At 41.3% G+C, this 27,135-nt stretch overlaps 1 protein-coding gene across 5 annotated transcripts in view; it reads left to right on the forward strand.

Moving 5' to 3' along the window:
* PEAK1 (pseudopodium enriched atypical kinase 1) overlaps positions 1-27,135 on the forward strand; it is a 122,601-nt gene that overhangs the window by 26,489 nt on the left and 68,977 nt on the right. For 4 of the 5 annotated variants that reach the window (XR_010910293.1, XM_067471272.1, XM_060755723.2 and 1 more), the window contains exons 2-3: positions 3,337-3,409; positions 7,166-7,312. The gene's annotated coding sequence lies outside the window, so the exon portion shown is untranslated. Of the gene's footprint in view, positions 1-3,336; positions 3,410-7,165; positions 7,313-23,076; positions 23,097-27,135 lie in introns of those variants that run through there. The other variant, XM_067471271.1, reaches the window with a different exon arrangement.

Below are 27,135 nucleotides of genomic sequence, written 5' to 3' on the forward strand. Positions count from 1 at the left end.
GGAAAAGGGGTTTATATATCTGTGGAATGTCCACAGTGGGAGAAAGAACTCTTGTCTGCTGGAGCTAGGTATGAATGTTTCAACTGACCACCTTGATTAGCATTTGTTGGCTGGGCAATTTTTTGGTGTGGCTTGTTAGTGCCTGGGGGAATCTTTTGTTGAGAGGTGATTAGTTGTCCCTGGTTGAATGTATTGTTGAAAGCTTTCATGGCCGGAATCACTAGGTTGTTGTAGGTTTTTTCGGGCTATATGGCCTGTTCTAGAGGCATTCTCTCCTGACGTTTCGCCTGCATTTGTGGCAAGCATCCTCAGAGGTTATGAGGTCTGTTGGAACTAGGAAAATGGGTTTATATATCTGTAGAATGACCAGAGTGGGACAAAGGACTCTTGTCTGTTGGGGTTAGGTGTGAATGTTTCAACTGATCACCTTGATTAGCATTTGATCGCCTGGCAGTTTTTTGGTGTGGCTTGTTAATGCCTGGGGCAATCTTTTGTTGAGAGGTGATTAGCTGTCCCTGGTTGTTTCCTCTCTGTTGTTTTGCTGTTGTGTTTTTTAATACCGGTAGCCAGATGTTGTTCATTTTCATGGTTTCCTCCTTTCTGTTGAAATTGTCCACCTGCTTCTTATGGATTTCAATGGCTTCTCTGTGTAGTCTGACATAGTGGTTGTGAGAGTGGTCCAGCATTTCTGTGTTCTCCAATAATATGCTGTGTCCAGGCTGGTTCATCAGGTGCTCTGCTATGACTGACTTCTCTGGTTGAAGTAGTCTGCAGTGCCTTTCATGTTCCTTGATTCATGTCTGGACAATTCCACTGCGTTTGGTGGTCCCTACGTAGACTTGTCCACAGCTGCATGGTATACGGTAGACTCCTGCAGAGGTGAGAGGATCCCTCTTGTCCTTTACTGAACGTAGCATTGGTTGGACTTTCTTGGTGGGTCTGTAGATAGTTTGTATGTTGTGTTTCCTCATCAGCTTCCCTATGCGGTCAGTGGTTCTCTTGATGTCTGGCAAGAACACTTTTCCTCTGGCTGAGTCTTTGTCTTGACTCTCGTGGCTTGTTCTTGGTCTTTCAGCTCTTCTGATGTCTGAGGTGGAGTCTCCATTGGCCTGGAGAGCCCAGTTGAGGTGGTTCAGTTCATCTTGGAGGAAGTGGGGTTTGCAGATTCTTTTTTGCATGGTCTGCCAAGGCTTTAATGGTGCTTCTTTTTTGACTTGGGTGATAGTTGGAGTTTATGTGTAGATATCTATCTGTGTGTGTAGGTTTTCTGTAAACTGTGTGACCCAATTGTTGATCTGGTTTGCGGATGACTACGACATCTGGAAAAGGCAATTTTCCTTCATTTTCTTTTTCCATGGTGAACTGGATGTTTGGGTGGATGCTGTTGAGATGGTCCAGGAACCTGTCTAGTTCTTCTTCTCCATGCCTCCAAATGGTGAAAGTGTCATCCACAGATCTGAACCATATAGGAGGCTTTTTTGTTGCTGTTTCCAGGGCTTGTTTTTCAAAGTGTTCCATGTAGAAATTTGCTATGACTGGGCTGAGAGGGCTCCCCATAGGGCTACCCATATTGCGTAACATCATAGCAAACTCCAGGGAGCAGAGCAAATATCTCACAGCAACACATTTTGGAATCTGTTGTGGTGACTTCATGTAATGCAACTGCTCATAGAACTTAACTGAGTGTACTTTAAAGTTGTGAAAGTATTTTGATAAGCTATCACGAAACCTGAAATACTACCTACATGAAGGAGCCCTCGGTGGTGTAATGGGTTAAACCCTTGTGCTGGCTGAACTGCTGACCAAAAGGTCGGCATTCCGAATTAGGGGAGAGGGGTGAGCTCCCATCTGTCAGCTCCAGCTTCACCCAAATATCTGGGAGTCACTCTGGACTGTGCCCTGATCTACAAGAAGCACTGCCTGAATATCAAGCAAAAAGTGGGTGCTAGAAATAATATGATACGAAAGCTGACTGGCACAACCTGGGGATCACAACCGGACACATCTGCCCTTGCGCTATGCTACTCTGCTGCTGAGTACACATGACCAGTGTGGAACACATCTCACCACACCAAAACAGTGGACGTGGCTCTTAATGAAACATGCTGCATTATCACGGGGTGTCTGCACCCTACACCACTGGAGAAATTACATTGTTTAGCCGGTATTGCACCACCTGACATCCGCTGGGAAGTAGCAGCCAATAGTGAAAGGACCAAGGCAGAGACATCTCCAGCTCATCCCTTGTTTGGGTATCAGCCAGCACACCAACGACTTAAATCAGTAAATAGTTTTCTAATATCTACAGAGACACTCGCTGGAACACCTCAGCAAGCGAGAGTCCAAAAGTGGCAGGCTCAAACCCAGAACCTCAATCAATGGCTGAGACAAAATGAGATACTCCCTCCTGGGCACACAGAAAACTGGGCGACTTGGAAGGCGCTGAACAGACTGCGCTCTGGCACCACGAGATGCAGAGCCAACCTGAAGAAATGGGAGTACAAAGTGGAATCCACGACATGCAAGTCAGGAGAAGAGCAACCACAGACTACCTACTACAATGCAACCTGAGCCCTGCCACATGCACAATGGAGGACCTTCTTGCAGCAACACCAGAGGCACTCCAAGGGGCCAGATACTGGTCAAAGGGCATTTAATCAGCTACCAAGCCTGCAAATTTTGTGTTTTGTTTGTTTGTTAAAAAATGCAATACAACTGTTTGGCTTGCTCCTGACACAATAAATAAATAAATAGCTCCAGCTTCCTATCCGGGGACATGAGAGAAGCCTCCCACAGGAGGGTAAAACATCCAGGCATCCCCTGGGCAACATCCTTGCAGACAGGCAATTCTCTCACACCAGAAGCAACTTGCAATTTCTCAAGTTGCTCCTGACATGAAAAAAACCTGCATGAAAGAAAATGAAAGCTTCTATATTTTCCCCTTGTATTAAAGAAATATGAATAATAAAGTCTGTGATATTAAAAACCTTCTTAAAACAATGTACAGAATTGAGGGATATAAAGAGAAGGCAATTCTTCACTATGTCCGTCTACCTGAGACCGTAAATTGGTGAACCTTGCTCTACATTTGCTTAATTCAAATATCGAGCTTATTGTCTAAGCAAAATATCCTGTATCCTTCCCTTGCCAACTTTGTCAAGTATAAATACGTTAAATCCAGTTTTACTTTTTAATTCGTCCAGCAGCTTTGGCATTTGAGGCAATTTTTCCTCTGCATGTTTGGCAGTTGGCCCAGCGGCTGCTTAAACCCATGTTCAATGCTGCCGGTGCAGAATAATATAAATAGCTTAACTTAATCCCCTTATATGTTCACAGTTATCTTCAGTCTTAAGAATCCGGTTCACAGAGGATCACAGAGAATTAAAGGAAGTTGCAGATGTCTGTAAAGGTGAGTGTGTGTGTGTAATGAAAGTATTTCTTCGACTTATTAAACTATTGTTTACGTACTCAACGTTTAGGTTAAGTAAATACTGTGGTATAGGTCTCTGGTTATTGCTCTGAGTACGTGTTGTATTTTGCTTTTCTGTGTACGCAAACCAATTGATCACATGTACTGAAACCACTGCTGTCGGTCTGATTTTCATGCTACTTTTCTGTATTGAACTGCTTGCTGTTGATGATGATATCCAATCATCCATGTATAATTGATCAACATCAGAATACCAGGTAGTATCAATTAAAGTACTGTATATACTCGAGTATAAGCCTAGTTTTTCAGACCTTTTTTTAGACTGAAAAAATCCCCCTCGGCTTATACTCGAGTCAAGGTTATTTATTATTTTACTCTGTTATAAATAAATCTATATAAATAAAAATGTAATGTTCGTTTGTGATATTCACAGAACTCAAAAACCACTGGGGGAATTGACACCAAATTTGGACACGATACACCAACCCAATGTATGTCCTTTACTCAAAAAAATTGATTTTGTCATTTGGGAGTTGTAGTTGCTGGGATTTATAGTTCACCTACAATCAAAGAGCATTCTGAACCCCACCAACAATGGAATTGAACCAAACTTGGCACACAGTTCTCCCATGACTAAAAGAAAATACTGGAAGGGTTTGGTGGGCAGTGTCCTTTGGTTTTGGAGTTGCAGTTCACCTACATCTAGAGATCACTGTGGACTCAAACAATGATGGATCAGGACCAAACTCGGCACGGATATTCCATATGCCCAAATGTGAACACTGGTGGAGTTTGGGGGAAATAGAATCTTGACATTTGGTAGTTGTCGTTGCTAGGATTTATAGTTCACCTACAATCACAGAGCATTCTGAACCCCATCAATGACAGAATTGGGCCAAACCCCGCACACATAACCCCTATGTGGGCCTCAGCAACCCATGGCAGGGGACGGCTAGTACATAATAAATGCATTATTATTATTACATTTATTATTTTACTTTATTGTTATTATTGCATTTATTATTTTACTCTATTTATTGTTATTGTTAATATTACATTTCCATTATATTACTCTATTATTATTATTATTATTATTATTATTATTACCTTTATTATTTTAATCTATTTATTTTTATTGGAAGGATACACAAGCACATTTACATTGAAAAAGGTCAGAATGATTTAATCAGAGTTGGGCAGTCTTATCTTAAATATTCAAAAACATTTAACCTCTTGATTCCTCAATTCATGTAATTTTATTTGCAAGTATTTTTATTTTAAAATTTACCAATAGCTCCTGCATTTCCCACCCTCGGCTTATACTCAAGTCAATCAATTTTCCCAGTTTTTTGTGGTAAAATTAATCTTATATTTGAGTTGGCTTATACTCGAGTATATACGATAAGTTTAAAGAACAGCCAGACTGGGAATTGAAAGGAGTATATTCAACTGTCTGGAAAGCTCTGTCCTGAATGCTTGGCAAGCTCCAAGCTTTTTAGAACTTTGAGTTTTAAGTAAATTATAAATCAGGCCAGACAAGCAATGGATATACGTTTTTGCAATTAACAATACATTAGAATTTAAAATACAGTTTAAGTCAGTGGCTCTCAATCATCCTAATGCTATGACCTCTTAATGCAGTTCCTCATGTTGTGGTGACGCCTAACCATAAAATTATTAATTTTTTGCTACTTCATTACTAATTTTGCTACTGTTTTGAATCATAATGTAAATATCTGATATGCAGGATCAAATTTGGCACAAATACCCAATATGCACACATTTGAATACTAGTGGGGTTGGCGGGAGGGGGGGGGGGTTGATTTTGTCATTTGGGAGTTGTAGTTGCTGGGATATATAGTTCACCTACAATCAAAGAGCATTCTGAACTCCACCAACGATGGAATTGAACCAAACTTGGCACACAGAACTTCCACTAACAACACTCAATACTGGAAGGTTTGGTAGGCATTGACTTTGAGTTTTGGAGTTGTAGTTCGCCTCCATCCAGAGAGCACTGTGGACTCAAACAATGATAGATCTGGACCAAACTTGGCACAGATACTCAATATGCCAAAAGGTTCTTGTGGGTTTTTTCGGGCTATAGAGCCATGTTCTAGAGGCATTTCTCCTGACGTTTCGCCTGCATCTATGGCAAGCATCCTCAGAGGTAGTATCCCCTTACTACCTCTGAGGATGCTTGCCATAGATGCAGGTGAAACGTCAGGAGAAATGCCTCTAGAACATGGCTCTATAGCCCGAAAAAACCCACAAGAACCTAGTGATTCCAGCCATGAAAGCCTTCGACAATACAATATGCCAAAAGTTTACACTCATGGAGTTTAGGAAAAATACATCCTTGACAACTACAATTGGAAGTTGTAGTTGCTGGGATTTATAGTTCACCTACAATCAAAGAGCATTCCGAACCCCACTGACAATAGAATTGGACCAAACTTGGCACACAGTACTCCCATGACCAACAGAAAATACTGGAAGGGCTTGATGGGCAGTGTCCTTTGGTTTTGGTGTTGTAGTTCACCTACATCCAGAGATCACTGTGGACAATGATGGATCTGGACCAAACTCTACACAAATACTCAATATGCCCAAATGTAAACACTGGTGTAGTTTGGGGAAAATAGAATCTTGACATTTGGGAGTTATAGTTACTGGGATTTATAGTTCACCAACAATAAGAGCATTCTGAACCCCATCAAAATAATACAAAAATATACAATATAAAACAAAAACATAGGCACAAACTGTTAACACAACATATACATTAAAATCAATTTAAAACCAGTTCAGCTCTCTTCTTCATGTAAGGTAAGCTGCCAGGGGTAAAGATTTCAATAAGGCCTGGACTATTTGGAATGGGCTGAGCCAAGGCTAGTGCAAGGAGAAGGGAGAAATGGAGCTGGTTGAATGCTACAGTGCAAGGATTGTCATATCAGTAGCTGATATGCAGGATGGATTTTCATTCACTGGACCAAATTTGGCACAAATATCCAATACGCCCAAATTTAAATACTGGTAGGGTTGTGGGAGGATTGACTTTGTCATTTGGGATTTATAGTTCGCCTACAATCAAAGAGGATTTTGAACCCCACCAACAATAGAATTGGGCAAAACTTCCCACATAGAATCCCCATGACCAACGGAAAATACTGTGTTTTCTTTGGCAACCCCCCTCTTGACCCCCCCCCCCCTTTCAGGTTGAGAAATGCTAGTTTAAGTGGACTGTTAAGCTCCTCTGTATATGTAGGGGATTCAGTTGTTTGAAAATTAATTACTAAGAATATTACATCGAAAGAAATGATCCTTCAAAGTGGTGCAATGGAAATAATAAAACTGATACTCAGAATAGAAGAATGAAACCTATAATGTTTGCAGGTAAAGAACAGCTACCATTATCCAGATGTGAAGGGGGTCACTCACGTGGAATTTATAGCTCAAGAGACCAAAGACAATAGGAACTGACCAAGGGACAACTATTGAGAATAGCCAATAACAACAAGAACAAAAAACCCCACATGATCTCAGTGGTTGTCTCATTACAACATGATGACAAGCAGAGTATTCAATTTGTATATCCTTTTAAAGTTTAATTTAAAAAATAAATGTAAGAGCATATTTCAGGCTATTGTTGAATTATTTCAGTTAAAAGACAGGAAATAATAAAGTGGCAACCTAATAACAGAAGTGTTAAATTTCTTTCTTTGTTTCCCGCAGAAAGAATACTTGGTCACTTAGAAATATGGAAGACAGCGGGGCCAAACAGTTTATGGATGATCCCTAAGGCGTACTAAAAGCCAGCTGATGAAGATCACTGCTAATGACTCCATTTGATGTATATTGTACAACATGCCTCATTTGCAGGTATCTACATATTTGGAATTTTATTCTTTTGCTGATGTAATTTACTTTTGTCACATTTCTTCCTGATCACATAAAAATAGACCATGATCACTGGACATATAAACCAGGGGTACTCGAACTTTTTACACAGAGAGCCAGGTCACAGTCCTTCAAACTGTTGGAGGGTCATATTATAATTTGGAAAAAAAGAATGGATTTCTATGCACACTGCACAAATATGTAGTGCAAAAAACACTTTAAAAAACAATACAATAATTAAAATGAAGAACAATTTTAACAAATATAAACTTATTAGTATTTCAGTGGGAAATGTGGGCCTGGTTTTGGCTGATGAGATAGGGTTGTTGTTGTTGTTGTGTGCTTTCAAGTCATTTCAGACTTAGGTTGACCCTGAGCGAGGGCTGGATAAATGACCTCAGAGGGCTGTATCCGGCCTGCGGGCCTTAGTTTGGGGACCCCTGGTACAAATATTTCATTTAGAGGGATACTGTTGGAACCCAGATGCCTTAAAGAGCCGGACTCAGGAGTATGTCCAAAAGAATAGTTTATTAAAGCAAAGTAAACAAGACTCAGAGACACTTACTTCAGTGCCTCTGGACAAAACTCAAAAGTTGAAGCAATTTCCAGCTTGAAAAACAAATTTAGTCAATAATCCAGATTATCCTGGCAAAAAATCCGGATTAAGCAGTTCTTCCAAAACACCCCAATATCACACAGTAAAAGGAAAACAATCAAATAAAGAGCCGTGAAGAAGAGCCGTCTTCCAAATGAAGTCCAAAGTCGAAGAAATCCAAGTCCGAAGTTGAAAGGTTCCAAAGTCCACAAGGCAGCAGCATCGTCAAAAACAGTCCAAAGTCAAGGAGAGGGGAAATCCGTACTTACAAGAATCCAAGCCAGTTGGTACCTGAAGCAAAACAGCAAATCCAGGACCCAAGCCCAACAGGAAAGCGGCAGCGACACAACCCAAGGCACAAAACCAACACTTTGCCTACTGCAAAGTTCTATCAATTCAGTGTCTACTTTTATCTTACAACTCATCATCCGATGATGAGCTGCCCTCCACCCCATCCTCATCACTCTCAGCTGGTTAGCTTCCACAGCTGAGCGCCAATGTCCATCTCTCCAACTCTTCCACCTCTTGTCAAGACTTAGGTCTCCCCAGGATTCTACAGTATCACCCGATTGCCAATCCCCACCACCAGAAAACCCTGCAAATGTGTCACTGTACGTTGCTTGAGTACACACATTCTTAACTTCTTGTACCTTGGTCCAATCTAGTGCTTCCTTCTCATCCCCATCACTCCCAGACCCATAATTCCCAGAAAAACCCATGAAATCCTCTTCTTCCGTGGAAGCAGTAAGTATCTCCCGGATCTTCTTTCTTTGACGCTCCTCGTCTGACTCCTGCTCTCGAGTAATCCTCTTAATTCCCCTATTTACATCTACTGTATCGCCTTCCTCCTCCTCATTCATTTCACTCTCGGAAAACCCCTCGAAGGATTCTTCATCAGTGGGTGACATAAGGATCCCCTTCTCTGCTGTTCCTCATCTAGCTCCTGAATACCTCTTTTCCCTCCTCTTGACACTCCTACTACCAGTTGCAGTGTTGCCAACAGACTCTACTATAGTGGTTCTCAACCTTCTTAATGTCACGACCCCTCAATACAGTTCCTCATGCTGTGGTGACCCCCAAGCAAAAAAATATTGTTATTGCTACTTCATATCTGCAACTTTGCTACTGTTATTATGTAAATATCTGATATGCAGGATGTATTTTCATCAGTGGACCAAAATTGAATACAGGTGGTGTTGGGGGGATTAATTTTGTCATTTGGGAGTTGTAGTCGCTGGGATTTATAGTTCACCTACAATCAAAGAGCATGCTTTACTCCACCAACGATGGAATTGAAGCAAACTTGGCACACAGAACTCCCATGGCCAACAGAAAATACTGGAAGGGTTTGGTGGACATTGACCTTGAGCTTTGAAGTTGTAGTTCACCTGCATCCAGAGTGCACTGTGGACTTAAACAATGATAGATCTGGACCAAACTTGGCATGAATATTCAATATGCCCAAATATGAACACTGGTGGAGTTTGGTGAAAATAGACTTTGCCATTTGGGAGTTGTAGTTGCTGGGATTTATAGTTCACCTACAATGAGAGAATTATGAACCGCACCAATGATATAATTGGGCGAAACTTCCCACACAGAACCCCCATGACCAATAGAAAATGTGTTTTCTGATGGTCTTTGGCGACCCCTCTAAAAACCCCTTGCGACCCCTCCAGGGGTCCCGACCCCCATGTTGAGAACCACTGCTCTACTACAACAGATACATTTGACAATCTTATGGTGCTTCAATTTAAACAATCAGTAACGAAGAAAGAACCATAAATATGAAATAATATGTAACAATAAACTATAGTAACATACTGCAGTTGATTATAATATTATGAGGTAGTGGTCATGCTTCAAAGAATTTTTGAATGTACCCTACATATTGTATTGTTCATTATCATTCTACATAAATTATTCACAAGGAGATGAAAGCTTTTGTTGTTGTCAGGAACACAGTAATGGAGCAAAAATTCCCAGGGTGTTGTATCAATTTCCTGTTAGGACTATACGTTATTGATGAGTCTTCCCCTTTCCATAGAGTACGTTAATTTATCAAATTACTATGACGATATGGTAGTATTAAATATCCTGTTTGTGAACTTACAGTTTGATAGTGCAGTTGTATCATGGAAGATGGAAACAAAAGGTTGTGCACAAACTCAGTAGGGGAGGTTAACATAGCATCCATCTATCCTTTGTTCTGCAAGAGTGGTATTTCACATGCATTAAATTGCCTTGCAAAATATGCACATTAATCCATTAGGTAATGTATGTTACTAATGAAATACGAAGGCAAGTTCCTCCCACCCCTACCCCCACCCCGCAAATACCACATAAGAACATAATCCATACATTAATGGATCTTTAGTCTTTCACAGTACTTCATCTTTATTGTTGTTTACAGTGTGGATGATGGAAATTTTTTGATGGAAATTTTTTGGAGCCTTTCGTGCTTCAAAACAAAGAGTCTCTAGTCTATTTAGGGATCAGACCAAGCCTCAAACAACTGCAAGCTGACCAGTTTGTGTGGGATGAGGACAATAGAGTTGTGGGAATCAATGGCATCTCAGTTTTGAGGGGCAATAAGCTGCTGCTTAATTGTTGGAATACTGTATCGTCAAAGGGTTTCATTACCGGAATCACTAGGCTGCTGTGAGTTTTCCGGCTGTATGGCCATGTTCCAGAAGCATTCTCTCCTGACATTTCGCCTCCATCTATGGCAAGTATCCTCAGAGGTTGTGAAGTCTGTTGGAAATTAGGACAAGCAGGGTTTATATATCTGGAATGTCCAACTTGGCACGAATTTTCAAGATGCCCAAATGTGAACACTGGTGCAGTTTGGGGGAAATAGACCTTGACAATTGGGAGTTATAGTTGCTGAGATTAATAGTTCACCTACAATCAAAGAGCATTCTGAACTCCCCCAATGATGGAATTGAACCAAACTTGACACACAGAACTCCCATGAAAAACACAAAATACTGGAAGGGTTTGGTGGGCATTGACCTTGAGTTTGGGAGTTGCAGTTTACCTACATACAGAGAGCACTGTGGACTCAAACCATGATGGATCTGGACCAAACTTGGCACGAATATTCCATATTCCCAAATATGAACACAGATGGAGTTTGGGAGAAATAGACCTTGACATTTGGTAATTGTAGTTACACCCACATTTGAATACTAATAGGGTTGGGGGGGATTGGTTTTGTCATTTGGGTGTTGTAGTTCACCTCCATCCAGAGAGCACTGTGGACTCCAACAATGATGGATCTGGACCCAACTTGGCATGAATACTCAATATGCACAAATGTGAACTCTGGTGGAGTTTGGAGGAAATAGACCTTGACATTTGGGAATTGTAGTTACACCCACATTTGAATACTAGTGGGGTTGCGGGACGATTGGTTTTCTCATTTGGGAGTTGTAGTTCACCTCCATCCAGAGAGCATTGTGGACTCCAACAATGATGGATCTGGACTTAACTTGGCATGAATACTCAATATGCCCAAATGTGAACTCTGATGAAGTTTGGGGGAAATAGACCTTGACATTTGGGAGCTGTAGTTGCTGGGATTTATAGTTCACCTACAATCTAAGAGCATTCTGAACCCCACCAACAATAGAATTGGGGCAAACTTCCCACACAGAACTCCCATGACTAACAAACAATACTGTGTTTTCTGGTGATCTCTGGCGACACGGCTGACCACCCCCTCGCGACCCCCAGGCTGAGAAACGCTTCTTTAAGCCATCTTATTTCTGGCTGAAATCATTGCAATGGAGACCTACTTAATTGTTTGAATACGGTTGAGTTTTTACTTTGCAAGAACAGAAGGCGTCAAGTTCTCTTGACTGCTTTGGGGTGTTAAGCCTTGGGCTGGGCGCCTTGTTTTTGTCTCCCTTTGACTCAACAGGAAGACTCGAAGTCTTAGATTTGCATCTCTCTCTCTCAAAATGCTGTAGGCTGTTGTTTCGCTCCCGTTTACTTCACTCCCGCAGCAGTGAACAGCACAGGAGGGGGGGGGGGGAGGCCCCTGAAATGATCCAGTTGCTACAGAAACCAGTCTAGCAGGGTGAAGAACAAAATGTTAAGCCATTTTCAAACTCCTTATTGCTTATGCAACCTTGGGCCCTGCTACATCCCTTCCAAAGAAACTATGTAAGGTGCTACAAACATGTCCAAGTCTTGCAATAATATGTAACGAAGTGAAACATATCTCTTCCAAAATATGTGTTGAGGAACAATTGGTTTCTGTGCGTTCGTACTTCGGGAACATTGATGCCCTATGAACCCTCTGGAAAGCCAAGAGACATGTTTTCATCTCCCTTTGCATAAATACAAAACAGAAAGCTGTCTCCAAGATAAAAATCTGGCTAGTCAAAAAGTAATTGAACTAGGTGTAGAAGAGATAGAGTATGTGTGTGTGTCGCAACTCAGGATAGATTCACCTTGCGCAGAACAACACCACACGCCAGGGCTGTAGGTTTTGTAGTTTATTGAAGAAAGGTAAAATCAAAACATATAAATAAGGTTGCTGAAGTTCAAAAGTCAAAACAGGAACTTAAATGCACGGCAAAGTTTCCAAGGCCCAAACAAAGGCAAATAACATGAATATATGTATTGTCGAAGCCTTTCATGGCCGGAATCACTGGGTTGTTGTAGGTTTTTTCGGGCTATATGGCCATGGTCTAGAGGCATTCTCTCCTGACGTTTCTCCTGCATCTATGCCAAGCATCCTCTGACTTAAAAAGCAAAAAAACCAACAAAAAACCCAAAATAATACATTACAATGCATGCACAAAACCACATATGTACACAAACACACATATATACACATGTACATAAAATATACAGAAATATATGCACACACAAAACACACAGAAAGGGTGAAGAAAGGAGAGAAGGAGGGAGAGAAAGAAAGGAGAGACAGAAATAAAAAAGTGAAAGAGGAAAGGAAGGAGAGAAGGAATGAAAGAGAGAAAGAGGGAGGGAGGGAAAGAAGGAAGGAAAGAGACAAGGAAGGATGGAACCAAAGAGCAAAGGAAGCGAGAAAAGGAGCGGGTAGAGAAGGAAGAAAGAAGAAGGGAAAGAAAAAGAGGGAAGGAAGGAGAGAAAAAAGGAGGAGAGAAAGAGGGAAGGAAGGAAAGAGACAAGGAAGGATGGAACCAAAGAGCAAAAGAAGTGAGAAAAGAAACAGGTAGAGAAGGAAGAAAGATGAAGGGAAAGAAAAAGAGGGAAAGAGGGAGGGAGGGAGGGAGGGAGGGAGGGAGGGAGGGAGGGAGGGAGGGAAGGAAGGAAGGAAGGAAGGAAGGAAGGAAGGAAGGAAGGAAGGAAGGAAGGAGAGAAAAAAGGAGGAGAGAAAAAAGGAAGGTTGGCCACAGCAATGCGTGGCAGGTACAACTAGTAATAAAAATAAAACTTTATTTATATACCACCCTATCTCCTCTAGGGGACTCAGAGTGGTTTCCACATATGCAAAATAATACAAAAACATATAATATACAACAAAAACATAGGCATAAACTGTTAACACAACATATATATTAAAATCAGTTTAAAACCAGTTCCGCTGTCTTCTTCATGCAAGTTAAGCTGCCAAGAGCAAAGATTTAAATAAGGGGCCTAGACTGTTTAGAATGGGCTGGGCCAAGGCTAGTGCAAGGAGAAGGGGAAAATGGGGCTGGCTGAATGCTACAATGCAAGGATCGTCACGTCAATATCCAATATGCAGGATGGATTTTCATTCACTGGACCAAATTTGGCACAAATATCCGATATGCCCAAATTTGAATACTGGTGGTGTTGGGGCGGGGGGGGGGGTTGATTTTGTCATTTGGGAGTTGTAGTTGCTGGGATTTATACTTACTTAGGCGATCCCTCGTTGTCAGAGTTGGATGGTCCTCCAGTGTGCAGTGGAACCATAGGTGACTGTGGAGCCCTATTCTTGATCTGCATCTTCTCCCGCAGTGAGGGCATCGGTTTCCAGACAGAAGGCGGTCCCAGTTGGGGTTGGCTTGACATGCCTTCCTCTTGGAATGCTTCTCTCTTTCGCCCTCCATTCATGCCTCTTTAAATTCTACAGCACTGCTGGTCACAGCTGACCTCCAGCTGGAGCGCTCCAGGGCTTCCCAGTTCTCAGTGTCTATGCCAGAGTTTTTAAGGTTGGCTTTGAGGCCATCTTTCAATCTCTTTTCCTGCCCACCAACATTCCGTTTTCCGTTCTTGAGTTCGGAGTAGAGCAACTGCTTTGGGAGACAGTGGTCGGGCATCCGGACAACGGAGCTGATGGCAGAGGACCATCGCTTCAATGCTGGTGGTCTTTGCTCCTTCCTGGATGCTGACATTTGTCCGCTTCTCTTCCCAAGAGATCTGCAAGATTTTCCGGAGGCAGCGCTGATGGAATCATTCCAGGAGTTGCATGTGGCATCTTTAGACAGTCCACGTTTCGCAGGCGTATAGCAGGGTTGGGAGGACAATAGCTTTATAAACAAGCACCTTAGTATCCCTACGGATGTCCCGGTCTTCAAACACTCTCTGCTTCATTCAGAAAAATGCTGCACTCGCAGAGCTCAGATTTATAGTTCACCTACAATCAAAGAGCATTCTGAACTCCACCAACGATGGCATTGAGCCCATCTTTTCACACAGAATTCCCATGACCAACAGAAAATACTGGAAGGGTTTGCTGGGCATCGTCCTTGAGTTTTGGTGTTGTAGTTCACCTACATCCAGAGATGTTGATCATTTCCACTACCTTGGCAGCCACCTCTCCACCAAAGTCAAGGCTAAGACATCCAGAGAGTCTTTTGGATCTGGACCAGACTTGGCATGCTCTCCCTTGCCTACACATGCACGCCACGCTACGATGCATTGAGCACACCTGCTCTCCCCTCCCCTCTTGGAGTCTCAGAAACAGCCCTCCCTTTGGCTGAGAGGCCAGCCAATCACAGCGGAGGAGGGCTTTTGATAGACGGATTTGCCGTCTGTTTCCAAACAGGAAGAGAAGGACAGGTAGAGAGATCTGCAGCCTTCTCTGCTAAAGGGGCTCCTAAGACCACTCTGAAACCCCCTTGCAATTGCCCAGGTTGAGAAACATTGAGTTAAACCTTTCTGCTGATGGAAAGATCAGCAGATTGAATACCGGAGGGGAGGAGTGAAGTTCCATCTGTCAGCTCCAGCTTCTCATGCAGAGTCATACGAGAAGCCTCCCACAGGATGGTGACAAATTTGAGCATCGTCCTTGCAGACAACCAATTATCTTACACCAGAAGTGACTCAGTTTCTCAAGTCCCTCCTGACACACAAAAAATGTGCAGATGTGCAGGCTAACCTCCCATTATTTATTAAATTCAGTTCACACATAGCAAAAATGTTTAGCACTTCACCTCTTGCAAACTTAGAAGATAACTGTCCCTCCCTTACATCTATTCATTTTCACTTATACCAGACTTCAGCCCTAGATCCTGTTTTGAAGTAGTATAAGCCACGCAGGAGCAGTTTGGTGTTTGATCCTCCAGGCACATTTAGAAAGGGTGCCTGAAAGATTCTAACAGTTTCTTTTGAAGCATCAAGGCTTTGTTGCTGCTGCTGCGTGCCTTCAAGTTGTTTTCTGATTTAAGGTGACCCTGAGGTGGTTGTCTTGATAAGGTTTGTTCAGAAGGAGGGTTGCCTTTGCCTTCATCTGAGGCCAAGAGGGTGTGACTGCTACTTGTTCTCATATCTCAGAGTCGGATTCATGTGTTGCTCCAAGTGTTGCTGGATTCCAGCTCCCAGCATTCCTCACCATTGACACTGATGGGATTGCAGTCCAACAATATTGGGGGGGGGGGGGTTTACTTAATTCACAATTCTGCCTTATCAGATCTACCTTTCCAACACAATGCAGACTTGTAGAAAGCTAAAACTGGTTTGTACTACATTGATGTGCAAAATTTGTATTACGAGGGTTGAATGAAAAGTAATGCCTTCACCTTTGTAACACCTCAACAGATGGCAGTACTGGCATGTACCAGGTACTGGCTTGTTCAGTGGCTTTGAGCCCATCTTTCAATCTCTTTTCCTGTCCACCAACATTCCCTTTTCCGTTCCTAAGTTCGGAGTAGAGCAACTGCTTTGGGAGACAGTAGTCGGGCATCCGGACAACGTGGCCGGCCCAGCGGAGTTGATGGCAGAGGACCATCGCTTCAATGCTGGTGGTCTTTGCTCCTTCCAACACGCTGACATTTGTCCGCCTGTTTTCCCAAGAAATTTGCAGGATTTTCCGGAGGCAGCGCTGATGGAATCGTTCCAGGAGTTGCATGTGGCAACTCCTCTATAGTTCCATTTTAGTGGGAGCCTTAGCATTCATTGCTCCTTAAAGGAAGGGAGAAGAAAAAGCTTCTTGGAAATGTAAAGGATGCTCTTCTAAGAAATGTGCAATTCTATCATAGTTTGATTATTATTATTATTATCAGACAGGCGCCCTCCCTTATGTCCTTCCGTAAGAGCCTGAAGACATGGCTATTCGAGAAGGCATTTAACTGAGTGCTACAGTAACTGGAATGACAACTGGAACGGAATATGGACTACGAGATTGGTTATGATTCTATGATAAGACGGAGCGGATTATTTTAGTGTAACTAGATGATTGTGTATTAGTGATATGTTGGTTTTTGCCGTTGTAGCTTATTGCAAATTGTTTTTTATATGTTGTACACCGCCGCGAGTCGCCCTAGGGCTGAGAGCGGCGGTTAACAAATGCAGCAAATAAATATATAAATAATTATTATTATTAACTTTATTTGTACCCCGCTAGCATCTCCCAAAGGACTCGATGCGGCTTACAAAGGCCAAGGCCACAATACAACAACAATATAACAATTACATATAAACCAAAAGCAAATCAAAAACATTAAAGCAATAACAGTAAACAGTAAAAACAGCACACCGTGACACAATAAAACTAGGCCGGGCAAATGTACTGGGTACAGATTAAAAAGATTAAATACGAGGGGAATTTTTAAAGTAAGGTCCGTTGGAACATAAGTACACAACGAAAGTTTATTTCAAAAAAGGAAATTTATTTTCAGAAAGTACATACTTCACTCTATTTTTCGACATAGTTGCCAAGTTTGTTCAAACACTTCTCATACCTCTGAGCCAATTTTAAAATACCCTCTTCATAAAAACTTGCCGCCTGCTCCGATAACCAAATCGTCTGTAATCAAAGAAGGGCGACCGGAGTGGTCCTCATCATGGACGTTGTCACGACCATCTTTGAATTGTCGTACCCACTTACGCACTTTGCTTTCACTCATAACAGTATCACCGTACACTTCACAAATCTGTCGATGAATTTCTGCAGCAGGCAGGTTCCTTGCTGACAAAAACCGTATCACTGATCGAACCAAACATGCAGAGGGTGAGTGGATAGTCCTAAACATTTTTAAAGCACAGAACAGAACCGTACAGGTTAGCTACAGAGCGGAAACTGAGCACAGTTGTTCCTGAGGCATGCCGGTACACGACGCACGCGCTCGTTGCGGTATGCGCAAACTACTAGTGTCTACAACAAAACGGGCCTTACTTAAAAAAATACCCCTTGTATATGGCAATCTTACAAGCTTTTCTATTTCCAGCTGCATGTATGTGCATTTATATATGTATGTGTGTATATATACATATACATATATATTTTAAAGGACGATAAACTTCTGTTGGCCATCTAACAAGACGAATTTGTGATACAAATTGTACGAGGGTTGAATGAAAAGTAATGCCTCCAGCTTCGTAACTCCTCAACAGATGGCAGTACTGGTATGTGGCAGGTACTGGCTTGTTCAGTAGACTCTCCTCTACAGTTCCATTTTGGCGGGAAGCCTTAGCATTGAATGGTTGTGTTGTTAAAGTGTGAAGTATGGAACCCTGCGGAGACAGCCGGTCAATGTGACTTAAGCAATGTGCAGTCATTGAATTCTTGACAGCAGAATGTGTCACCCCAAAGGAGATTCATCAGCTGTTTATGGGGATTGTGTTGATGTGAGTGCTGTGTATCATTGGGCAAGTAAGTTTAAAGATGTTGAGGTGGGAACATCTGACTTGCATGACAAACAAAGAGTTGGACGTCCTGTGACAGCAACCACCGAGTTTCACAAGCAAAAGGTTGACAGGTTGATTCAGGACAATCGTCGTATCACTCAGAGAGAAATTTCAAGCATAATCTGCATTTCACAAGAATGTGTGGGTCACATTATTGCTTTTTCTTAGCTATCAGAAGATCTGTGCATGATGGGTTGCGGAAACAGAGTGTCGACTTCTTCCGTCGTGGTTTCAGAAAACTTGTTCATCGTTGGCAGAAATTTATCCAATTGTCTGGTGATTATGTGGAAAAGTGAATAGTGGTAGTTAAAGAGCATGTTGTAATGATTATTTCTGCATTTGATTTATTAAAATATTCCCATCCGATGTATTGCTGAAGGCCTTCATGGCCGGAATCACTGGGTTGTTGTAGGTTTTTTTCGGGCTATGTGGCCATGTTCTAGAGGCATTCTCTCCTGACGTTTCGCCTGCACCTATGGCAAGCATCCTCACTCACAGACCTCACTACCTCTGAGGATGCTTGCCATAGATGCAGGCGAAATGTCAGGAGAGAATGCCTCTAGAACATGGCCATATAGCCTGAAAAAACCTACAACATTCCCATCCAAACCCAAGTAATGAAGGTGGAGGCATTACTTTTCATTCAACCCTCATATTTGAAAAATGTAACTGTTTCCTTGTTGCTTTTCAAGCTTAGGAAGCTTGATTTAAGTGTCAATGGTAATTACAAAGGGGTTTTTTTGTGCAAAATCCAGTTTGCATGCTACACTGTCCTAAGAGTAAATATTTTGAAGGGCTGTTGATACGTTGCTGCTGTGAGACATAAGATAGAAATTTCTGATTATCTTCCTAGTGTACTGTTTCCATTAAACAAACAGCAAATTTATCCTGAAAGCAAGAAGTATTCACTTGTTAGAATTCAAGATAGCTAGGCAAGGAAATGTATCATGGATGGAAAACCATGGTAAATTTCTCTAATGGTTTCTGAGATTTTTTATGACACACAAATCTAGAGGATTTTTATATAAAATGAAAATGGAGACTTATAGCAAGTGGAGAAATTTTTTACTGTATTCTCAGAACTGCAAGTATGTGTGGGTGGCTTCCACACATACGCAAAGTAAGCATTTGCAGTATAGTTGATTTTGCCCAGGGGCGCTCTTGAGGTGCTTTTGGGAAAAAATAGACCTTGACATATGCGAGTTGTAGTTACTGGGATGTATAGTTCACCTACAATCAAAGAGCATTCTGAACTCCACCAATGATGGAAATGAACCAAATATGGCACACAGAACTCCCACGACGAACAGAAAATATATATCAGTGATTGGTTGGGGGGGGAGGGTAAAATACTATTTGCTTACCATTGAAAATTACCTAGGGCCACCTCTGGTGGCTTCACATTATGAAATTCAGCCTAGCCTTTCTTCCCACCCAGGTTGTGACGTCTCTTCCTCTAAACATCACCATGAAGAAGACATTCAAAACTTCTAGTACATATTACCTTTAATTTAACATTTCATTGAAATCATATGGCAACATAATCACCTCTCAACAAAGGTTTGCTCCAGGCACTGTCAGGCCATTATATGCTAATCAAGGTGGTCAGTTGAAACATTCATTTAAGATTTTCTGGGGAGGCCCTGCTCTCGGCCCCACCTCTATCACAAGTGAGATTGGTGGGGACAAGGAGCAGGGCCTTCTCGGTGGTGGCCCCTCGCCTGTAGAATTCACTTCCCGGGGAAATTAGGTCATCGACATCCCTCCTCTCTTTTAGAAGGAAACTAAAAACATGTATATGGGCCCAGGCCTTTGGGTAATCTGGCAGATAGACAAAGGACAATGATGACTAGAATTGATAGGATTAGACAATGTGGAATGAATTTATGGACTCTGAGCTGGTGAACGTTGAGCATTACACTGGTTTTATGGATTGTGATGTATAATTGATTGTTTTAATTGTTTTATAATTGCTGTTGATATAAGTTTTTATCTTATTGTTTGTGTTGGCATGGAATTGTGCCTTTTGTAAGCCACCCTGAGTCCCCCCCTCGGTGGTTGAGAAGGGTGGGGTAGAAATGCGTGAAATAAATAAATAATAAATAAATAAATTCACCCCTAGCTCCAGCAGACAAGAGTCCTTTGTCCCACCCTGGTCATTCCATAGATATATAAACCCTTTTTCCTAGTTCCAACAGACCTCACTACCTCTGAGGATGCTTGCCATAGATGCAGGTGAAATGTCAGGAGAGAATGCCTCTAGACCATGGCCATATAGCCCAAAAAAACCTACAACAACCCAGTGATTCCGGCCATGAAAGCCTTCGACAATGCATATGGTAACAAATTACTGTGGTTGGCGAACACCGCAGTTTGCCAACCACAGTTAGTTTGCTTCATCTAAATTTACTTATGTGTCTAAATTGCATTGTGTACATTCCAATAGATGGAGCAGTTAATGTAAAACAACAGCTTCTGTATGTGATTTTGCACCCAGAACAAAGTGGAGAGTTACCTCTTAGTCCGAGGATGATAGCCCTCCAAGTGTAGTGTCTTGGCAGTGTATACGTAGGCGGCTGTGGAGGCCTATTCTTGATCCGCACGTTCTTCCGCAGTGAGGACATTAATTTCCAGGTGGAAGGCGGTCCCGGTTCAGGGTTGGCTTGGCATGCCTTCTTCTTGGTACGTTTTCCCCTTTCGCCTTCCATTCATGCCTCTTTGAATTCCACAGCACTGCTGGTCACAGCTAACCTCCAGTTAGAGCACTCAAAGTCAGCACTTCCTGTTTCTCAGTGTTTATACTGTACCACAGTTTTTGAGGATGGCTTTAAGCCTATCTATCTATCTATCTTGTTGTTGTTGTTCATTCGTTCAGTTGTCTCCGACTCTTCGTGACCTCATGGACCAGCCCACGCCAGAGCTCCCTGTCGGCCGTCACCACCCCCAGCTCCTGCAAGGTCAGTCCAGTCACTTCAAGGATGCCATCCATCCATCTTGCCCTTGGTCGGCCCCTCTTCCTTTTGCCTTCCACTTTCCCCAGCATAATTGGGGAAAGTGGAATGCAAAAGGAAGAGGGGCCCACCAACATTACGTTTCCCATTCTTGAGTTGAGAGTATAGTGACTGCTTTGGGAGATGATGATCAGGCATTCGGACAATGTGGCCAATTCCGATTGATGGCGTAAGAGCATTGCTTCAGTGGTGGTGGTCTTTGCTTCTTCCAGCACGCTAACATTTGTCTGCCTGTCTTCCCTAGAAATTTGCAGGATTTTTCAGAGGCAGTGCTGATGGAATCGTTCCAAAAGTTGAGTGTGAATTCTGTAGACAGTTCCCTCTATAGCAGGGTTGGGAGGACAATAGCTTTATAAACAAGGACGTTGGTCTTAGGACAGTGTAGCATGCAAACTGGATTTTTCAAAAAAACAAAACTTTGTAATTACTGTTGACACTTAAATTAAGCTTCCTAAGCTTGAAAAGCAACAAGGAAACAGTTACATTTTTGAAATGTGAGGATTGAATGAAAAGTAATGCCTCCACCTTCATTACTTGGGTTTGGATGGGAATGTTGTAGGTATTTTCGGGCTATATGGCCATGTTCTAGAGGCATTCTCTCCTGACGTTTCGCCTACATCTATGGCAAGCATCGTCAGAGGCAATGAGGATGCTTCCATAGATGCAGGCGAAACGTCAGGAGAGACTGCTTCTAGAACATGGCCAAATAGCCCGAAAAAACCTACAACAATCCAGTGATTCCTGCCATGAAAGCCTTCGACAATACTTTGCTTCATTCGGAAGAATGCTGCACTTGCAGAGCTCGGGCGGTGTTGTATTATGCATATTTCCTATGTTTTGTGTATATCGTTTTATATGTTTTGATGTTTTATATTTTATTGTTATGTTGTTTATTTGATTGCAATTTGTATTGTTATATTGTAATTTTTATTTGGGCTTGGCCCCATGTAAGCCTATCCGAGTCCCCTTTGGGGAGATGGTGGCGGGTTACAAATTAAGTTTATTATTATTCGTATTATTATTAGTATTATTATTATTATTTCAGTGTCAATGTTGACTTTTGTGGAGAGGTGGCTGCCAAGGGAGTGGAAATGGTTCACATTTTCTAACATTCTCCCCTATGAACCATCAAGGTTGTTAAGATCTTCTGGAGAGGCCCTGCTCTCAGTCCTACCACCTTTGCAATTGCGTCTGGTGGGGACGAGGGACAGGGCCTTCTCGGTGGTGGCCCCTCGGCTCTGGAACTCTCTCCCGTTGGAGATTAGATCTGCCTCTTCCCTCCTGACTTTCAGAAAGCTGGTAAAAACCTGGCTTTGGAATATAGCATTTGCAGAATGATGATCGAGTCAATAACAGCTGACCACACCAGCGGATGGTGATGAATTTGTGATTTTATTCCGACGACCTGGCTTTTGTAATTGTATGATATTGTATGATCTGTATTTTAATGTATTTTGTATTAATGTATTATGATGCTATTATTTTTACTATATTTGTGTTGAATATTCTACTCATAGCCGGCCTGAGTCCCTCTTCGGAGGTCAAGAAGACTGGGTTATAAAAGCTCTAAATAAATAAATAAATAATGCTGTATTTCTGACATTGCCGAGGGATTGGCTGGTGACTGCTGGAAGGTCACTTTGGTTTTTCAATGTTCAATGACAGGCCGAGCTTCTTGTATGCTTCTGCAAAAATGTTTAGAGTGGCTTGTAAGTCTTCTTCTGAATGTGCACAAACGACATTGTCATCAGCATATTGGAGTTCTATAACAGATGTTGTTGTGACCTTGGTTTTGTCTTTCAGTCTGCTGAGGTTAAAGAGTCTGTCATCTGTCCGATAGATGTTCAATGAAACGCTGAGCTTCTCGTATGCTTCTGCAAAGGTGTGTAGAGTGGCTTGTAAGTCTTCTTCTGAATGTGCACAAACAACATTGTCATCAGCATATTGGAGTTCTATAACAGATGTTGTTGTGACCTTGGTTTTGGCTTTCAGTCTGCTGAGGTTAAAGAGTTTGTCATCTGTCCGATAGATGTTCAATGAAAGGCTGAGCTTCTCGTATGCTTCTGCAAAGGTGTTTAGAGTGGCTTGTAAGTCTTCTTCTGAATGTGCACAAACGACATTGTCATCAGCATATTGGAGTTCTATAACATGTTGTTGTGACCTTGGTTTTGGCTTTCAGTCTGCTGAGGTTAAAGAGCTTATCATCTGTCCGATAGATGTTCAGTGAAAGGCTGAGCTTCTCGTATTCTTCTGCAAAGGTGTTTAGAGCGGCTTTTTGGTCTTCTTCTGAATGTGCACAGATTACTGTGGCATGGCAACAAATTACTGTGGTTTACCTTAACTGTGGTTGGCGAACACCGCAGTTTGCCAACCACAGTTAGTTTGTTTCAGCTCAATTTAGTTGTTTCTCTAAATCACATTGTGTCCATTCCAATAGATGGGGCAATTAATGTGAAACCATATTTTCTGTATGTGTTTTTGGAGCCAGAACAAAGTGGAAAGTAACTGGATATGTTTACCTTCTACTGCTAGTGACATTTCCCTAAAATGTGAGAGAATAGTAATAGAACATTTTAAATTACTTTTCTCCTTATTTATTTTTCTCCTCCCTGGGCCAAGGTTTCCCACATTCTGGAAATGCATGATGCGATTTCTTGACTATGATGCTTGTCTAGTTATCGTTTGGTATGAAATAGTGTTTCTCTACTTCCTAGGGACATCAACAGTGCTGCGGTTTAAAAGAGGAAACTGGCCAAAAAGATTAATAGGATCCCTAGCTGATACTGCTAGAACTAGACCTTTGTTACACATCTTAACGCATCAAAAAGAACTAGAAATACGTTTTCCTTAAGTTTTGAGCCCCCAATTAAGTCAATTTGCAAAAGGTATCAACAGAAGTGTGTGGTTCCTTTATCTGACACTTCGGATTTCTTTTCTTAACCAGTGCAAAAGCCATCTAGTCCAGGCAGGAAGATATAATTAGTTGGGAGAAAGGATGGGAGGACCTGCCGTAAGCTTGACTTACTGTTGCTATTATTATTAGTAGTATTAGTATTATTATATGGGGCAGAAAGGATTGGAGAACCTGCCATAAGCTTGATTTGTTGTTGTTGTTATTAGGATCAGAAAGAATGGGAGAACCTGCCATAAGCTTGACTTATTATTATTATTATTATTATTATTATTATTATTATTCGTTTTTGTTGTTGTTTTATATGGAGCAGAAAGGATGGGAGAATCTGCCATAAGCATGACTTATTAATTAGTATTAGTATTAGTATTCCCGTCCAACTGTTTGAGTTTAATAATAATAATATATAATAATATAATAGTATTGTCGAAGGCTTTCATGGCCGGAATCACTGGGTTGTTGTAGGTTTTTCCGGGCTATATGGCCATGTTCTGGAGGCAATTTTTATTATATATTCCACTAAAATGTTTATCTCACCTGAGTTTTTAATCTGTTTCTACCCAATTTTCTTTTATCCATTACATGTAGCTCGCCCATGTTACCGTGATTGTGTTTATTGTGTTTATTGTAATTTTATATTGCTATGTTGTCTTTTGTTTTATGTAATTGCGTTATTATTGTTTATTATTTGCATTTACAGTTTTGTTTTATTTCATGTAATTGTTGTTTTGGGCTTGGCCTTATGTAAGCCGCACAGAGTCCCCATCGGGGAGATGGAGCGGGGTACAAATAAAGTTTATTATTATTATTATTATTATTATTATTATTCCTGCCTGAAGAAAGAGGAAAGACTAGATGGCCTTTGGGGTTCCCTTCCAACTGTCTGAGTCCAATAATAATAATAATAATAATAATAATAATAATAATAATATTTATTTATTTATTTCAAAGTTTTATATACCGAGCTTCTCACCTCATAAGAGGGACTCACCCCGGTTTCCAACCATAAAACACATACAATCGGTAAAATATCAAAGTACACATTACAATAAAACATTTAAAAAGTACATATATTTAAAACTACAGTGGTCAGTCGTCATACTAAAATCGAATAACGAATATACACCGTCTTCCATCCAGATCGTTGTCTCATTCTTCGAAAGCCTGTCTCCATAACCACGACTTCACCTGTTTCCTGAATATCAGGATTGTTGGGGCGGTTCTGACCTCTGGCAGGAGAGAGTTCCAGAGTTGTGGGGCCACCACCGAGAAGGCCCTGTCCCTTGTCCCCACCAGCCGCGCTTGTGAGGCTGGTGGGACCGAGAGCAGGGCCCCTCCAGACGATCTTAGTAATCTTGATGGTTCGTAGGGGAGAATACGTTCGGAGAGGTAAACCAGGCCGGAGTTGTTTAGGGCTTTATAGGTTAACACCAGCACTTTGAATAATAATAATGTGCAATAATAGAATAGTAATTCTATCTTCCTGCCTGGCAGAAAGAAGGGGGCTTCCTTCCAACCGTCTGAGTCTTACAATAATAATAATAATAATAATAATAATAATAATAATAATAATAATAATATCATCCTGCCTGGCAGAAAGTAGATGGCTTTTGGGGTTCCCTTCCAACTGTCTGAATCCAATAATAATAATAATAATAATAATAATAATAATAATAATAATAATGTGCAATAATAATGTACAATAATAAAATAGTAATTCTATCTTCCTGCCTGGCAGAAAGAAGGGGGCTGGACTAGATGGCATTTGGGGTTTCCTTCCAACTGTCTTGAGTCCAACAACAACAACAACAACAATAATAATATACAATAATAGAATAGTAATTCTATCTTCCTGTCTTGCAGACAGAAGGGGGCTGGACTAGATGGCCTTTGGGGTTCCCTTCCAACTGTCTGAGTCTAATAATAATAATAATAATAATAATAATAATAATGTACAATAATAGAATAGTAATTCTATCTTCCTGTCTTGCAGAAAGAAGGGGGCTGGACTAGATGGCATTTGGGGTTTCCATCCAACTGCCTGAGTCTTACAATAGTAATAATAATAATAATAATAATAATAGTGTAATAATAAAATAGTAAATTATCTTCCTGCCTGGCAGAAAGAAAGGGGGCTGGACTAGATGGCCTTTGGGATTCCCTTCCAACTGTCTGAGTCTTACAACAACAACAACAATAATGTGTAATAATAAAATAGTAATCACTATTTGTTTTTAACCACCAAAATATTAAATAGCATGTGGCAATACTTTTTTTCAGAAATATTTGTTTTGCTTTTTAAGGAGCCTAATTTCTCCTCTTCTCCTTCCACCAGTATCCTATGCAGTTTAAAGTTGGTGGGATTATAATCCTACTTGGATTTTATAGGATTTTTAAAATCATCCTTCTATCCAGTGAGGCTAATGAAAGCAAAGCCTGATAGAAATACGGGGCTGACAAAGGTATAGTCTCCATCCCCAGCCCCACTATGAGCAATAAAAACATATAAATGGAAGCTGTAAAACAGTGTTAAGGAGAAAAATAATGTGTCTCCAGTTGCTATAGAAACTATCCAGACATACATTCAAAGGAAAAATTCCAGCTGGAGGTAGCGGTTGTTTTCTGACAATATTGTAAATCAGATGTTAGTTTGTCTCCTTTTTTCCAATTATGAAATCTTGAATAGGTTAATATATGGAACGTGCTTCTATTTGGCATCTAGTTGAATATTGTGTCCTCAGTATGGAATAATAGAATAACTAAAAATAGCTGAGAAAAGTCATGAGAAGTTACAATAATAAAACAGAGTGAATGGCATTATGTTCACGTGCGGGAGACCTAAAGAGATCATTGCAGGAATTTGTGTGTGTGTGTGTGTGTCAGGAGTGATTTGAGAAACTACAAGAATCACCCCAAAGGAGATTCATCAGAGAATGCAAGCTGTTTATGGTGATTGTGTTGATGTGAGTACTGTGCGTCGTTGGGCGAGAAAGTTTAAAGATGTTGAGGTCGAAACATCTGACTTGTGTGACAAACAAAGAGTTGGACGTCCTGTGACAGCAACCACCGAGTTTCACAAGCAAAAGGTTGACAGATTGATTAGGGACAATCGTCGTATCACTCAGAAATTTCAAGCATAATCTGCATTTCACAAGAACGTGTGGGTCACATTATTGCTTTGCTTGGCTATCGGAAGATC

Source organism: Anolis sagrei, chromosome 9 (genome assembly GCF_037176765.1).
Source record: "Anolis sagrei isolate rAnoSag1 chromosome 9, rAnoSag1.mat, whole genome shotgun sequence".
Lineage (NCBI taxonomy): Eukaryota > Metazoa > Chordata > Lepidosauria > Squamata > Dactyloidae > Anolis > Anolis sagrei.